This window comes from Giraffa tippelskirchi, chromosome 2, assembly GCF_054371585.1.
Source record: "Giraffa tippelskirchi isolate mGirTip1 chromosome 2, T2T-mGirTip1v1.2.pri, whole genome shotgun sequence".
Lineage (NCBI taxonomy): Eukaryota > Metazoa > Chordata > Mammalia > Artiodactyla > Giraffidae > Giraffa > Giraffa tippelskirchi.
This window is the reverse complement of record NC_137276.1, coordinates 9,127,204-9,144,339: the sequence shown is the minus strand read 5'-3', so window position 1 is coordinate 9,144,339 and position 17,136 is coordinate 9,127,204. Positions and strand designations below refer to the sequence as shown.

The 17,136-nt window shown below is 42.2% G+C and overlaps 1 protein-coding gene across 1 annotated transcript in view; it reads left to right on the top strand.

Moving 5' to 3' along the window:
* Positions 1-4,441, top strand: part of ACADSB (acyl-CoA dehydrogenase short/branched chain) — a 45,551-nt gene extending 41,110 nt beyond the window's left edge. The window contains exon 10 of the transcript XR_014077771.1: positions 4,361-4,441. The gene's annotated coding sequence lies outside the window, so the exon portion shown is untranslated. The remainder of the gene's footprint in view (positions 1-4,360) is intronic.
* Positions 4,442-17,136: the final 12,695 nt, after the last annotated feature.

Genomic DNA, 17,136 nt, shown 5'->3' with positions numbered 1-17,136 from the left:
AATCCCATGGACGGAGGAGCCTGGTAGGCCACAGTCTATGGGGTCGCAATGAGTCAGACATGACTGTGACTTCTCTTCACGGTATAGCTCTTATCTAGCTGATATTTATGCCTGTGTTTGTAGTATCTCTTCTGGAAATCTTGTATTGTCGGGCCTTTTCCTCAGTGATACACTGTTGTCGAAGCTCATAGGAGGTTTCAGCCTATCTCTTCCCCATTATTTCCTACAGTGTTTTAGAAATCTAGATATCAGTCTGTCTTTGATTTGTCATTCAGTGATGTGTGCCACGCAGTCACTGTGACCAAGGGCACAGGTGCTGTGGACTCCAGGCTGCCATGCAAAGATGAGTAAGACCATATTCTTATCGAAATGTTTATGTCCGGTGTCTTTTTTTCCTGTTCTCATTAGTGAATCCTCACACGTAGAAAACCACCAAGGCCAACCCTATGCAAAAGTATTTCTTTAGGGACTTCCCTGGTGGTCCAGTGGTTAAGACTCTATGCTCCCAATGCAGGAGGCCCAGGTTCCATCCCTGATCAAAGAACTAGATCCCATAGGCCACAACGAAGAGTTTGCATGTGAACTAAGACCTGTCACAGCCAAATTAATTAGTTTAAAAAAACTCATCATTTAAAAAAGTATTTCTTTAGATCCATTAGAATGGTAACAATAGCACCAAGATCTCTCGCACCCTTATCATGTGCCAGCCATTATTCTATGCTCTTGACACATTTTAACTCAGTTCTATACAGTAGGTGCTCTTGTGAGCCCATTTTAAAGGCAAGGAGACTGAGGCATGGAGAGGGAAATAAGTTGCTTATTGATACATGACAGAAATGATTCAAACTCGGTCTGGCTGGTGAAGGCTCTCTCAGATTCATTCCTTTGGGTCTTTAAGGTTTGTTAATTTTTAGCAGTGTCCTAATAAAAGGCCGCTGCCACCTAGCCCTTTACAAGCTAATAATTCTTCCGGGATTGTTTCAGATCTTTTCAAGCAGAGAAGCTAGCTGAGAACATGGCCTGTAAGACAAATAAACAGGTGTGGTGGGAGCATATGGGTTTGGCGAGAAAGAACGGAGGCTGGGTGGACAGGGCAACAGGGAGATGCAGTAGAGGAGTGAGAAGGGTACTGAAAGGGAACTAAGGAAATTCCAAAACAAATTCATCTCCGTCACGGCCGGCAAAGCACTGCCCGAGCTAGGAAGAAAGACGGAGCAGGACAGATCTGAGCGGGAGAGGCTACAGGAGGTTCAATTTGCCATCACTCGTATGGATAACTCACAATAGAAAGGGAAAAAAAGACACGTGACTTTGAGGACTTCCCTGGTGGTCGATTGGTTAAGAATCTGCCTGCTGATGCAGGGGACATAGGTTTGATCCCTGGTCCAAGGAAGATCCCACATGCCCTAACGCCGCAACTAGGCAGCCTATGAGCTGCAACTTCTGAAGCCCATGCGCCTGGAGGCCATGCTCCACAATAAGAGAAGTCACCACAATGAGAAGCCGGTGCACCGCTACGGAAAGTAGACCCTGCTTGCTGCAGCTAAAGAAAGTCCATGAGCAGCAAAGAAGACCTGGTGAAACCAATGCATAAAATAAATTTTAAAAATAATTTTTTAAAAACTTAATTTTACAAGGCTTTTTTTCCCCCCAAAGAAATTATGGTAAGTGGAAAACAAAACAAGGTAGCCAAACATAGTAAAACTTACAGGTATAAATGGGTTAAACTCACCCATTAAACCATGTCAGTTCAGTTCAGTCGCTCAGTCATGTCCGACTCTTTGCGACCCCATGAATTGCAGCACGCCAGGCCTCCCTGTCCATCACCAACTCCCGGAGTCCACCCAAACCCATGTCCATCGAGTCGGTGATGCCATCCAACCATCTCATCCTCTGTCGTCCCCTTCTCCTCCCGCCCCCAATCCTACGCAGCATTAGGGTCTTTTCCAATGAGTCAACCCTTCGCATGAGGTGGCCAAAGTATTGGAGTTTCAGCTTCAACATCAGACCTTCCAATGAACACCCAGGATTGATCTCTTTTAGGATGGATTGATTGGATTTCCTTGCAATCCATGGGACTCTCAGGAGTCTTCTCCAGCACCACAGTTCAAAAGCATCAATTCTTCGGCGCTCAGCTTTCTTCACTGTCCAACTCTCACATCCATACATGACCACTGGAAAAACCATAGCCTTGACTAGACGGACTTTTGTTGGCAAAGTAATGTCTCTGCTTTTAAATATGCTATCTAGGTTGGCCATAACCTTCCTTCCAAGGAGTAAGCATCTTTTAATTTCATGGCTGCAGTCACCATCAGCAGTGATTCTGGAGCCCAAAAAAATAAAGTCTGACACTGTTTCCACTGTTTAAACCATGTAAGATGGGACAAAAGGAAAATTTAAATCCCAGCTACATAATGTTAGAAACACCTAAAAAAAACAGCAGCATGGGAAAGTTGAAATGAAGAGAAGGAGAAAGTCCATACAAAATGCTACTAAGAGGGAAGCAAGAACAGCAAAATTAACATCAAAATGGAGTTAAAGGCAAAAATAATTTTAAAAGGGCAGAAAAGGATATCTTGTAATAAAACAGGAAGCCTTCACCAAGAAGGCCCAGTAGTCATGAAGTTTATGTCTCTTACAGTGTAGCTGGGAACTATAGACAACCAAACAAATAATAAAAATAAAGTGAAAACATTGATAAAGTCATAATCACAGCCCCTGACTTAGAAATCAACAAGTCAAGTAGGAAATAGTAAGAACAGAGAGGGACTGGGTAGCATAACCAACAAGTTTGACATATATATTTATATACAGAGAGAAGTTTTTCTTTCAAATGCAAGTGAATTATCTAATTTTGAATTTTTGCCATAAAGGAAACTTTTATAAATGCCAAAAAGACAGACTTACAAGCAACATTTGCTGTACACAATGAGAAGTAAATAACCAAAAGGTAGGCTGCAAAAAACTCCTCATAACTTTAAATAACCTTGGTTAATTGGAAAATAAACATATAAATTACAGATTGTTGACAAAAGAAACCCAGCTGTTGTGGTCAGTGCCTCTGGGAGGATGGACAGGAAGGCGTGTCAGGGACTTTGAGGGCAGCAGAGTTTGCAGTAGTGACAAATTAGAAATGGCTAGGCGGGAGAATAAATAAATCGTGGACATACACACCATGTAATCTGGTGCAGCAGTTTAAAAGAGTAAGACCCATGTTCCGAGATTAAATCATCACCAAGCTCCATTGATTAAGAAAATAACACATCATGTAAGATTTGTGCACAACAGTACAAATCTATATATTCTGTAAATCCAAGCATGTATGAATTCTTGGAATAAACTTGGAAAATACAGTCACCACGCTGGGGGCTGCCCTGAGACTGAGGGTCAAGAGGGCAGCCACGGGGATCACTGGTATCATCCTGACTATTTGAATTTCATAATTTTGTTAGAGCATACAATTGTAATAAAGTAAATATAATCTTGTGTAATTTAAAATAAAATTAAAGCTACCTATAGGGTTACTGAAAGTTTTCCCTTCGTGCGTTCATTTACCTTTAACTGATTGTCTGCTTTTCTCAAATAGGCACAGCCATGCAGTCAGCTCCATTCAGCCACGCGGGAGACTAGACTCTGAAACAGAGAGGACAGAAAAGGGTCTGACACCTAATTCCTTGAAGGTTTGGCCTCTGTGGATAAACAGCACTGACCACTTTGAAAGACCCTCCCTCACAAAGCAGTGTGTGTGTGCTGAGTGGGAAGACTTCCCTGGGGGGCCTCTCACATCAACTGGACCAGCCACCCTGGCCTTGGGATTAGCAGCTTGCCTTTGGTTGTAATTTGATTATATGTGATTTGACTTGAGGTACTCAAACATACTAACTCAAACCTAGATAGCATACTTAAAAGCAGAGACATTACTTTGCCAACAAAAGTCCATCTAGTCAAGGCTATGGTTTTTCCAGTGGTCATGTATGGATGTGAGAGTTGGACTGTGAAGAAAGCTGAGCGCCAAAGAATTGATGCTTTTGAACTGTGGTGTTGGAGAAGACTCTTGAGAGTCCCTTGGACTGCAAGGAGATCCAATCAATCCATCCTAAAAGAGATCAATCCTGGGTGTTCATTGGAAGGTCTGATGTTGAAGCTGAAACTCCAGTACTTTGGCCACCTCACGCGAAGGGTTGACTCATTGGAAAAGACTCTAATGCTGGATAGGATTGGGGGCAGGAGGAGAAGGGGACGACAGAGGATGAGATGGTTGGATGGCATCACCGACTTGATGAACATGGGTTTGGGTAAACTCCGGGAGTTGGTGATGGACAGAGAGGCCTGGCGTGCTGCAATTCATGGGGTCGCAAAGAGTCGGACATGACTGAGAGACTGAACTGAACTGAACTGAACTCAAACATAGTATTTTCTTGGACCAGAAAAAAAAAAAAAACATTCAAAGCATCTCAAGTCCAAGGACCCAGGTTTAAATTGGATGGGCAGAACCAGGGCCTGGGGGTTAAATCTGACCCACTGCCTGGTTTTGTTATGACCTACAAAGTAATTTCTTTTTTACATTTAAAATGCTATATAAACATGCGCCTGATATCACCAATGGTGCCGCTTGCCCACAAAGCCTAAAGAAAAACTGGCCAACCCCTGATGAAAGTGTTGCCTCCTAAGTCAGATCCTACCAAAGTTGGTCAGTTCATCTGGGTGTTACAACATAAAAAGAGAGAGAAGACTTCCCTAGGAACTTGGATCATTAGTCTCTCGTAATTTCATTTGTAGCTTGTCTAGCCCAATTGAAATGAATTTGAACAAACTCCTGGAGATAGTGCAGAGGACAGAGGAAGCCTGGTGTGCTGCAATCCATGGGGTCGCAGAGTCGGACATGATTTAGTGAATGAACAACAAAGCTAGATTGGCTCCCTCCTTCAGTCTACAGAAGCGCTCAGGTATGCGCATCCTCAAAGGATAAGTTTCCATGAGTTGCTGCTTCATGGTGCTGATAGCATAGATGGTGGTCCCTCTCCCAGCAGCCGCCCCTCGTCCTCACCGCCTGCTCCTTTAATCCCTTTTTGGTTGGTGTTTGCTTTTGTCAGTGAATGTAAATGATTTTCTTAAAGTTATCTTTTGACCCATAATTGGTGACATTATAGCATTGGATGCTGCTAAGTCACCTCAGTCGTGTCCGACTCTGTGCGACCCCATAGACGGCAGCCCACCAAGCTTCCCCGTCCCTGGGATTCTCCAGGCAAGAACACTGGAGTGGGTTGCCATTTCCTTCTCCAATGCATGAAAGTGAAAAGTGAAAGTGAAGTTGCTCAGTCGTGTCAGACTCTTAGCGACCCCATGGACTGTAGCCTACCAGGCTCCTCCGTCCATGGGACTTTCCAGGCAAGAGTACTGGAGTGGGGTGCCATTGCCTTCTCCGATAGCATTGGATACCCCTCTGCTAAGACTCTGCTTCCTTTGCTTTTTGGCAAACATCTCCTTTTGACCGACTCTTGGCTTCTTTTCCCTTACATGGACATTCTTCCATTTATCAAGATTCTACCATGACTCATCTTGCATCCTTTGTATCAACGTGCTCACTGTGCTTTAGAGTAACTTCTGGAGTCTTAAAGTGCAGACCATGGAATACCAGTCCCAGAATTCTCGAGTCATTAGAGATGATGTTTATTTTCAGATCTGTCCCAGCAGGATGTCCAGCAGGCTCTTGGAAATTTATATGTAAAGTGAAGGAGGGGTCTTCCCTGGTGGTCCTGGGAATTAGGTCCTGGTGATTAGGACTGTGAGCTTCCATTGGAAGGGGCATGGATTCCCTGTTCAGGGAACTAAGATCCCACAAGCAATACAGTACAGCTGAAGAAAACAAAAAAAAACAAACATAAAGTTTGGTGGGAGGTTGAGGTCTGAGAGACAACGTGAACAGTTACTAGTGGTGTGAAGACAGGCTTCCCCCTGGGCCTTCTGTCCCGTATCACCTGTGGTCTTTGTGGAAAGACAGACTTCCTGACCTACCAGTCAGATCCCTGGGCCTGGGGTCTAGAGTCTGCCTTTGTCAGGACCCCCCGCAAGCATTTTCATCACACACTCAAACTTGGGTAATGTTCGAGTGATTCCAGCCCCAAAGTCTGAGTTCCTTTTCAACTTGTGCAGCACCCTAATATAACAGGACTGACTAAGCAAACCCAGAAGTCCCCAAACACCCACCTACTCAGAGGGGTGGAGCAGAAGAAACCAGAGGGACACCTCCTCCTGCTGAATCCAGAGGTGACTTGCTCATTGAGAGTGACCAGTCACTCTCCTAGGGCTCCGACTAGAAGCTGTGCACTTAGTTCTGTGGAGCCAAAAACAATTTCGGGCAGTGTGTTCATTGTAATCTTCCGCCCCCAAATAGGAGGCTCGGTGAGGCTTGTCTTAATGAGAGTTTACCTTTGTTAGCAGCAGAGTTAATGATAAGATAAATCACCTTAGATTTGGTGTTTGCAGCCATGAAATTAAAAGATGCTTGCTCCTTGGAAGAAAAGTTACGACCAACCTAGACAGCATATTAAAAAGCAGAGACATTACTTTGCCAACAAAGGTCCTTCTAGTCAAAGTTATGGTTTTTCCAGTAGTCATGTATGGATGTGAGAGTTGGACAGTAAAGAAAGCTGAGCGCTGAAGAAAGAACTGATGCTTTTGAACTGTGGTGTCGGAGAAGACTCTTGAGAGTCCCTTGGACTGCAAGGAGATTCAACCAGTCCATCCTAAAGGAAATCAGTCCTAAATATTCATTGGAAGGACTGATGCTGAGGCTGAAACTCCAATGCTTTGGCCACCTGATGCGAAGAGCTGACTCACTGGAAAAGACCCTGATGCTGGGAAGGATTGAAGGCAGGAGGAGAAGGGGACGACAGAGGATGAGATGGTTGGATGGCATCACCGACTCAATGGACATGAGTTTGAGTAAACTCTGGGGAGTTGGTGATGGACAGGGAAGCCTGGCGTGCTGCAGTCCATGGGGTCACAAAGAGTCACACATGACTGAGCGACTGAACTGAACTGAACTTGGTGTTTTAAAATCTAATCATTTCTTTTAGAGAGAAATTGTTCTTTTTTTCCTCTTGGAGATGTAAACACAATAAAGTAATACCAGAGTTGCAAGGTTTTGCATCTTTGGACAGTTGCGGAATCTGAGGGGAGCACCTCTGATTAAGTAGACAGCTTCTGTGGGTCCTTTGAGTTATTTTGCGCTTGGTCATATGACAGAAACCTATCACTGTATAATGCATGTACAGTTCCTTTGAGTATTAATGCTCCATCTTTTCAACCCAACTGATTTTTCCAAGTGGACAAAAGCTAAGGATATGCTGCTTATTGATTGCTGCTAAGCTCATTTTAAAGTGTATTTCGTAATGAAGAGCACCTGGAGGCTGAAACAACCCTGCACTTGTCCAGTGGGCCAGAATTCTTGGGAATTACTCAGGTTGAAATGTACCAACACTAAAACCTGACTAGATACAGAAAGGCGTGGGTGTTGCTTTACTCAACATTAAAAAACTCAGGCTCCATTCATCTACCATCATGTTCTAACAGGTCATCATCTGGTGTGAACCTTCCTGCTGTCTTGGAATTAACACACTCCTTGCTTCAGTTGACCTTGTGTGTGGGTGTGGTGCTCAGTCATGTCTGACTCTTTGCAACCCCATGGATTGTAGCCCACCAGGCTTCTCTGTCCATGGAGTTTTCCAGGCAAGGATACTGGAGTGGGTTGCCATTTCCTACTCCAGGGGATCTACCCAATCCAGGGTTCGAACTCATCTCTTGCATCCCCTCTATTGGCAGGCGGATTCTTCAATACCGAGCCACCTGGGAAGTCCCCAGTTGACCCTAAATTCATACAAGTGTTTGCAGCCTCCCAGCAGGTTTTTTGGTCTAAAATTTCTACTGGGCCTCAGCAATCCACAGCAAACCCCAGTAGAATAAAAATTTCAAGGGACTTCCTTGGTAGTCCAGTGGTTAAGACTCCACACTTCCACTGCAAAGGTTGTGGGTTCGATCCCCGGGCAGGGAACTCAGATCCTGCATGCCATATGGCTCAAGCAAAAAAAAAGAAAAGAAAAAATTTCAAAACAAGTTTATACAAGTTTCAAAACAAGCCTTCGCCTCTTATGTTTTTTGACCCCTAGTCTCTCTACCATTTTTACTGCCCTACTGTCTGACTTTCCCGCGATGATTTTAGCATGCATGAGACAGAACATGAACCCATGCCAGCCAGCATCTCTGCAAATGTTCTCTGAACGCGAGGAGCCCAGGCCCTGATAGCCCTGGGCCTGGAGCTAGCCTACCACCAGAGGCGCAGCTATGGCCTTATTGGGTTTTTTTAAATAATTAATTAAGTTTTTGGAGAAGGCAATGGTAACCCACTCCGGTATTCTTGCCTGGAGAATCCCATTGACAGAGGAGCCTGGTGGGCTGCAGTCCATGGGGTCGCAGAGAGTCGGACGTGACTGAGCGACTTCACTTGGATGTACCGCACAGCTTGTAGGATCTCAGTTCCTTGACCAGGGATTGAACTTGGGCCATGGCAATGAAAGCCTGGAATCCTAACCACTAGGCAACCAAAGAACTCTCCTGGTCTTATTGTTTTAATCAGTTATGACTTTATGTTTTTAGGCTCTGCTGGGTCTTCCTTGCTGCGGAGGCTTTTCTCTGGTTTCAGAGAGCGGGGGCTACTCTCTAGCTGTGGAGCAGAGGCTTCTCATTGCAGTGGCTCCTCTTGCAGTGGGGCATGTGTTCCAGGGCCCGCGTGCTTCAGTAGTTGCGGCTCACAGGCTCAATAGTTGTGGCACACAGGCTTAGTTGCTCTGAGGCATGTGGGATCTTCCTGGATCAGGGATTGAACCCGTGTCTCCTGCACTGGCAGGCGGATTCTTTACCACTAGACCACCAGGGAAGCCCCAGTAATTACTTTTTAAATTAACAAACAGGGTGAAATGCCAGAGATTTCAACCCTCTCATGGTGTGGATTTGATAGGAATGGTTTTCACATACTTTACGTTGTTGTGATCAGTAATTAAACTTTCTTTAAATAAAAAATGTATTATTTCTTGTTTGTGCCCACTTGATATTATGGAGTTTTAAAGTTTTATCTATCACCACCTCACTGAAGATTTTCTATTTCTAGTTTATTTCTACTTTTGTTTTCTAACCTCTATTTTTATACTTCCTATTTCTACTATGATCTTATGTGTACTCAGGATCTACAGGAGTAAAAATTTTTTCTTATTCAAAGTGTACAAAAGTAGAATATACCTTCATAAGAAATGTAAATTGAAGTTAATGCAGAATTTAAAATTCAAATTCTTTTTCCATCTGTTTCCAAAAGTTAGCTTTTAAAGTATTCAAAATAGTTAATATTAAACAGCCAAATAAAATTCCAACTTATATAAAAGTTTTAATTATTTAAACGAAACTCACTTTTTAATTTTGATTTTTGATATTTTATTTAGTTCTTTTTATAAACAAGAACTTTTCGCAATTCTTATATTCGTCAGCTAATGTAATGAATTGGTGTCACGTGCCATGCATGTTAGTTCTAGACCCTCATGCATAAAGTCAAAAGTCATATGAATTATTACTACAAAATGTTGTCCACCATCATATAAAACTGTTGGAAAGCTATGCCAATTCATGGGAACTTCTGGAAGTCTCCATTGGAACACAGAGGAGCCAAAGAAGGGAAGCTCCCTGCTTTAGGATCACTGGTTACTCAAGAATCTCTCGCACTCTTGTGTTCTGAGAGGAAAGATTTGACAAGTTAGTGAATTTGTGTTTTCCCTAACCAAACCCTCCTCACCCCTCAAGCAGTATCTCTCTGAGATACTCATCAGGATTCCTGCTCCTTTTGTTTCAGGCACGTCAGGCAGAGGAGATGAAAAAGAACCACAAGGCTTGAAAGGTGTTAGCCATGAGAGTGGACGCTTAGGGCTCAGGTACAGGGGCCAGCATAGCACCAGATCCTGGTGAATACAGAGACTATTGTGTGTTTATGAAATGCAAAAGCCCCGGCAGCAGCTCCCCTGCCCATGTCCAAGTACTAACTTTGAGAATATCCATACAATACTTGCACAGAGCATCATTCTGAAATGCTCTGAGACTACTAGCCAAATTCTCAGAACTGTAATGAAATGTTACACTCGTATCTAGTTGTAAAATTGCTTCTGTTGCCACGTCTTCATGTAGGTTGTTAGTTGTGGTTTAAGATTTGGCTCCTGACAACAAGGAAAGTGAGTTGGTTACCACCATTCCCAAGTATATAAAGTATACTTCCCAGTGTATAAAGTAGGCACCTCTTGTCTACAACAGAGCTTCTGCTTCTCAACCATGACTGGAAGATCAGGTTCAAGACAGGAGAGAAGGTGCAGGCTATGCCCGCTTTGCCCATCCAGCTTTTTCCTAAACGCAGCTGATATCCTTTAGGTAGAGGTGAAGGTACAGTGGCATCCTGTCCCATCGTTTCATGGCAAATAGATGGGGAAACAATGGAAACAGTGACAGACTTTATTTTCTTGGGCTCCAAAATCACTGCAGATGGTGACTGCAGCCATGAAATTAAAAGACGCTTACTCCTTGGAAGAAAAGCTCTGACAAACCTAGACAGCATGTTAAAAAGCGGAGACATTACTTACCAACAGAGGTCCATCTAGTCAAAGCTATGATTTTTCCAGTAGTCATGTATGGATGTGAGTTGGACCATAAAGAAAGCTGAGCACCAAAGAATTGATGCTTTTGAACTGTGGTGTTGGAGAAGACTCTTGAGAGTCCCTTGGACTGCAAGGAGATCAAACCAGTCAATCCTAAAAGAAATCAGTCCTGAATATTCATTGGAAGGACTGATGCTGAAGCTCCAATACCTGGTCACCTGCCCAGGTCTCCCCCCATCCATTCTCAAGCCACAACCAACCCCAACACCAGAGGGAAAAAGAAAAAAGTCAAGAAAGACCCTGAACTCTTCCCTATACCATGCACACACACACACACACACACACACACACACACACACACGAACACATGTCACAAGCTGTTAGAGACAGAAGACAGGTGGGGCCACTGCTGGGATTCTGTTCACAGGAGCCTCAGAATGGATATGAGGGGGATGCCCTGGTGGTTGAGTGGTTAAGAATCTGCCTTGCAATGCAAGGGACACCAGTTCGATTCCTGGTCCAGGAAGATCCTACGTGCCTTGGGGCAGCTAAGCCTGAGCACCACAACTACTGAAGCCTGCACGCCTAGAGCCTGTGTGCGGCAATGAGAAAAGCCACCACAACGAGAAGCCTGCACGCCGCAGAGAAGAGTGGTCCCCCCACTGCAACTAGAGAAAGCCTGCATGCAGCAACCAAGACCCAGCACAGCCAAAAAATAAACATAAATAAATATTTTTTTAATGGACATGAGGCTGCGGTTTTTAAATGAACCAAGCTGTCTTTTAGGGAGTGGGCGCTGCATCGGGTCTTAGCTGTGGCACTCGGGATCTTTCACTGAGGTGCACAGATTCTCTAGTTGCAGCACATGGGCTTCTGCAGTTGCAGTACTCAGGTTTAGTTGCTCCATGGCATGTGGAATCTTAGTTCCCTGACTAGGGATCAAACCTGCATCCCCTGCATTGCAAGGCAGGTTCTTAACCGCTCGGCCACCAGGGAATTCCCAGCATGGCTAAGTCTTAAGAACGAACCAAGGCTGCTCAATGAACCAAAAGTGACTCTGACTTTGTCATGTTGAACTGAGATCTACAACCATCAAGGGAGCTCCCACCGAGCAGAGGGTAATTGGGGATGGTTGTTAGAAAATGTCTCCACTGAGCCCCAGTGCGCTATTTCCTTCTTGCTCACTTGAGTCAGTGGACTAAGGTCCACATCCAGCACCTGTCTTTGGGCCCCTCCTGAAAGCTTCAGTTGCCTGTGATCTTTGGGTACCCAACTCTGTGCTCTCTCAACTCTGGGGGCTACCTATGGCTTTTCAAAGGAAGCTCCAAAAGCAAAGTAGCTGCTTCGACAAGATAACTTGAAAGGTCTCCTGAAAAATCTTGTAAATGTCCAGCTGCTTGGGACCCTAGGGCTTTGTCAGCTAACCCCTTATTGACATGCAGGGAACCTGAGTCTGAAAAGAGCAAAGCCCCTGCCCCTGCGATCATGAAGTCAATGACCAAGAGGGTTGAGCTTTGAAATCAGACTGCAGTGTAGGGATGCCCATTCTCTGATGTCATAATTATGCAAACCGAGGTAGCTTACTTGACTTCTATAAAGTTTTATTTTCTTGAATGGAAAATGAAAATGGTAATACCAATGCCCCGCTCGAAGACTTGCTGTGAGGAATGAGATACACCATGTGTATGAAACGCAGCGAAGTACCTGGCAGACAGTAAGCCATTCGACAAACCTTAGCTCTTATCACCAGCTGGGAGCATTTGCAGGTCTCCTGGCTCCTCATTCAATACCCTTGTCAGATCAACTGCCAGCGAGTAGGGCAGAAAGTAAAGTTGAAAAACTTCTTGCAATCTCGCTTTTTCTCAAATTATAGCAACTCCCCTACCCTGACCTGCTTGGCTAGAGGTTGGCCATCAAGGCCACTGCCACATCTGGTTGTGCAGCCAGCAGAAAATGCACAGGCCGTTCAAGCTCTCGGCTTCCCACTCCAAGATGGTCTGCATGACATTTGGGTCAATCAATTTACAGATAATGATTCTTGCCGCAGAGCGGTGCATGTCCAATCACAAGAAATAGGGGTCCCCAATTGATTTTTGTGGACTGGTTTCATTTTCTCAGAAAGCTTTTCAGGTCAAAACATTGGCCGGAGCTAGGGTGCTGATAGGAGGTGGCATATTTCCATCTGCTTTTGCCCAGAAATGTCTGACTATCATTGTGCTCTGTTGAATAAAATTGAAATCATCAAGCCCTTTGAGGCATTGCAAGGACATTTTTCAAGCAGGACTTTTAAACCAGGGGGATGGGGTGGGGGAGGACACAGAGCATCTGCCTGGAGGAGATACACACACACACACACACACACACACACACACACACACACACACGCACGCACGCATACGCATATACATGTGTGGGATTTTTTTTTTTCATGATAAATTTCTTACAGTAACACAGTGAGATTCAAGAACCTGAGTGTGTGTGGAGAGGGGGCTCCTTTCCTGCATCGTGTTTTTCCACCCTCCAAGTGTGGACTTCATTTTCAACATCTTTAAAATGAATAAGGAATAAAATGAATAAGGAAGCCTAAATAAACAGTTAAAGGAGTAATTAAAAATCGGCAAATGGCTCTATTTCTCTCCTAAACTGGTTGATTTATGCCTTGTTGTAGCTTTTTTTTTTTTTTTGAGGACACAAAACTATTAATTTATGTGTGCGAAGAACAGTGAATTAATCCTAAAGAGCCCTGCAGCCTTTAAAGACCTGAATCATATGTTGAGCTCGTTTAAAACTTGCATAGGAAATTAAGGGAGAATAAAACCCTTTAATTTGAAAAGTGCATCTATAGTTGACGTCCCTAGGATATCTGCAGGGTCATTATTCAGAAAGGTTAAGGAGGACTTTATTTTTTTATATGCACTATGTATTTCCCAGTTCCAGCTCACCATGGTGCATTTCAACTTATAAAGAGTAGGAGATAACAGGGAGAGAGGGTAGCTTTTTTTATTCACTTGCCACTTAATTTCCTTGCCGCCACGCCAGTCCCAGCTTAATGAATGTAATTGCTACCTTTGATGAAAATACTATTATCAAGATCACACATTACATTGGAAAACAGTTTTTCTTTAAACACAGCTACTGCAGTCTCTAATTATGCATGTAACAAGTGTCTCCCGAACAAAAGAGCATGTTGTCTACAATTGCTAGGAATTGGAGCAAGGCAAATTCGAACAAAGAACAGATTAGATTTGCTCCCGCTCCACAAAGCCCATGCCTCTGATTAATTTCCTGCAAAAACTAAAACAATTCTCTTAAAAGGCGCTCACCCCCTTCTCCAGAATGATCCATATGCCATTTGGATCTTTCTATAGGGTGATAATGGCCCCTGATTTGAACTCGTGTTGGAAAATAAGAAAGAGCTTTTATGAACTTCCTCTTTCATATGCAAATGAGCAGCACAGGATCTTGAGGAATAATGAGCCCCCCCAAAAAGTGACTTTTCAGTGGCTATAAAAGAGCTCACTGGTAGGGGAAAAACGGCATTGAGCATTTGCAACCCAATTATTTTATTAGTTTCAAGAAACGAGGAATCTTTGGGAAAATGCTTCCTGTGCCTGAAACTGAGGGACACCAGGTTTTCTGGGGTTGGTGGTCCTAAAAGACAGTTTCTTGACTTATGCACAGAATTTTCAAAATGGATCCATGATTAAACATAAAGTACACTTGTTAGGTTCAGTATGGCACTTTACTATTGATTTTGGAGGCTGCATTTGGCAAGTTTTCTTTCCTCAGATTACCCTATTAACCTGTAACATATCAATTCTACACCCACTCCCCAGCATCATTCAAACCCAAAAGAAAAATGCCATGTTAGTTTTCAACACATTACTAGTTATGAATATGAGGTCTAGAGTCAGACTGCCTGGATTCAAATCTCAACTCATGATTTATCATTTTTATGACCTGGAAAAAAAATAAGCTTTCTACGCCTTTATTCCCCAACTATAAAATGGGGGTAACACTAACCAGGGTAGTGAGGATTAAGTAAGACAATACTTGTGAAATGTTTACATCAATACTTGGCATATAGTAAGCAATCAATACATTTTACTTATTACTATTATTATTTAAGACTTGGGAGACCATGATGATTTTTGTTTTTTGTCATTTCATTTTCTTTATTTTACTATAGTTTTAGTTTAAATTCATTTGATTTTTTTTAGTTATGAAAATATGATAACACATTTACAGGAGGCTTGGAAAATACAGAACAAAGTTACATATAGTTCCACTATATATTACCTTTATTTTTTAAAGTAGGTAAATTAAGATTTTTAGTTGGAGTTTCAATATCAAACTGTCAAAAATTAATAGGATGAAATGATAATATAATAATGAAATATAATAGAATTAATAGAATGAAAAGTAGAAGGATATAGTAGACCTGAAAAGCACTATAAAGCAATTCAACATAATTAAGATTTATGTAATTTCACACAAAAGCAGGATACAAATTCTTTTTAAGTTCCCATAGACTATAAACTGGTTTCCCTGGTGGCTCAGACCGTAAAGAATCTGCCTGCAATGCAGGATACCCGGGTTCGATCACAGGGTGGGGAAGATCCCCTGGTGAAGGGAATGGCTACCCATGCCAGTATTCTTGCCTGGAGAATTCCACGGACAGAGAAGCCTGGCAAGCTATTGTCCACGGGGTCGCCAAGAGTCGGACACCACTGAGTGACTGACCACACAGACTATAAACCAGGAGACACCGGAACGTAACCAGGGTCGAAAAACAAGGTGCAAAAGTTTCATGGTCTAAAGGTATTAAAATCATTGAAAGTCTGTTATCACTGTGGAATTATGTTAGAAATCAATATCAAAAGATATTTGAAAATAACCCACATATTTTCAGGTGCAATGTGACATATACACAGAGATCTTTGACTTAGCCATTGAAAGCCTCAATAAAAAGACTGAAAAAAGAAAACAGAGGATGACTGAAGAAAATAAAATATTTAAATAAGAAATTAATAGCAAAGATACTTCAGAAACCCCATGTATTTGGAAATTAAATGTCTACTTTTAAATGATGTGTGTATCTAAGGAGCCATACTAAGGAAAATTAGAAAATATTTTTTAACAGATTGCGGAAATGGGTAGACATCTTTTACTATTGTGATTATTTAAATTATTATTCAGTTTAATACCATTGTATCATGATTGGTCAACAGAAAATAATAGAATTCTATACCACTAAAGCTGTCATTTAATAGAAAAATCTGTAATTACTTTTTAAAATCCAGGTGCACATTAGAATTATCTTGGAACCTTAAAAAAATAGCACAAATGCCCAGGTATCATTTTTTTCTCTCCAAAGCTCCAGAGGTGATTCTAATGAAGAGCCATGTTTAAAAGCAACTGGACGATATGATGATCTTTTACTTTTATCTAGTTTGTTACACTTTTTCTATTTCATATTCATTGCTCCCATTTTAGTTAATTAATACTTTGCAATTTCTCTCTTTTTTGTTGTTGTTGTTCTTTCTCAAGCCTTTATCAAATATAGTAGAAAAACTTTTATATACATATATATAGTATGTATAATATATATGCTTTAGAAAACATGAATTTTTGCTTAGCTAAAAATTTATGACATTTTGGTTCCACTTGTTTGACTAAGTATGAATAGAATGCTAGATTTCTAATTTACATTCATTCAAAACTTTGATGCCATTTATTTTGGCTTCTAGAATTACTGCTAAAAGTCTAGAAAGCTTATTATTTTAGTGATTTAAAAAAAAAAAATTTGAATGAGGCTTGAAACTTCTAATCCAAACCTGAGAATATAAAGAAATACTATGTTGTAAAAAACAAAACAAACAAACAAGCGGGAAATTAACATGGGATATAGTATTATTAACTAAAGTACAGATTTTGTTCAAATTTCACAAAATTTTATGTTAGTGTCCATTATTTATGTTCAGACCTTATTCAAGATTCCACACTGTATTAACGTTTAGTTGTACTAAACAGCTTCAGCTGCATGTAATAAATTCTGATAAATTCTCTTCTCATTTTTTTTTATCCTATTGATAATGTTTAATGAAATGGATGTCCCCAAGTACTGTACACCACGTCCTTGGATCCTGCAGCCTCTTGCCCCCAGGGAAAATGGCAGGAAAGTGCCATCTCAGATTGAATCCTACACCCTGTCCAGGGATGAGAAGGCTGCTGGGACCCAAATTAAGGAGGGTACAGTTAAATTGGGAGCTCTTTTTGATAGAGTTGGCTGGTCCTTTTCAGAGGCTCAAGTCCTCTATCTGGATGAGTCCCCGACGTGGTCCAGGAAGAGCCAGCAGAGACCAGGAAGATGAAGAACATTGCCTCCATTACACCTGGCCAGGAGAAGGATCTGGATACATAAAAGAAGGGGCATCACACACGAGTCCTT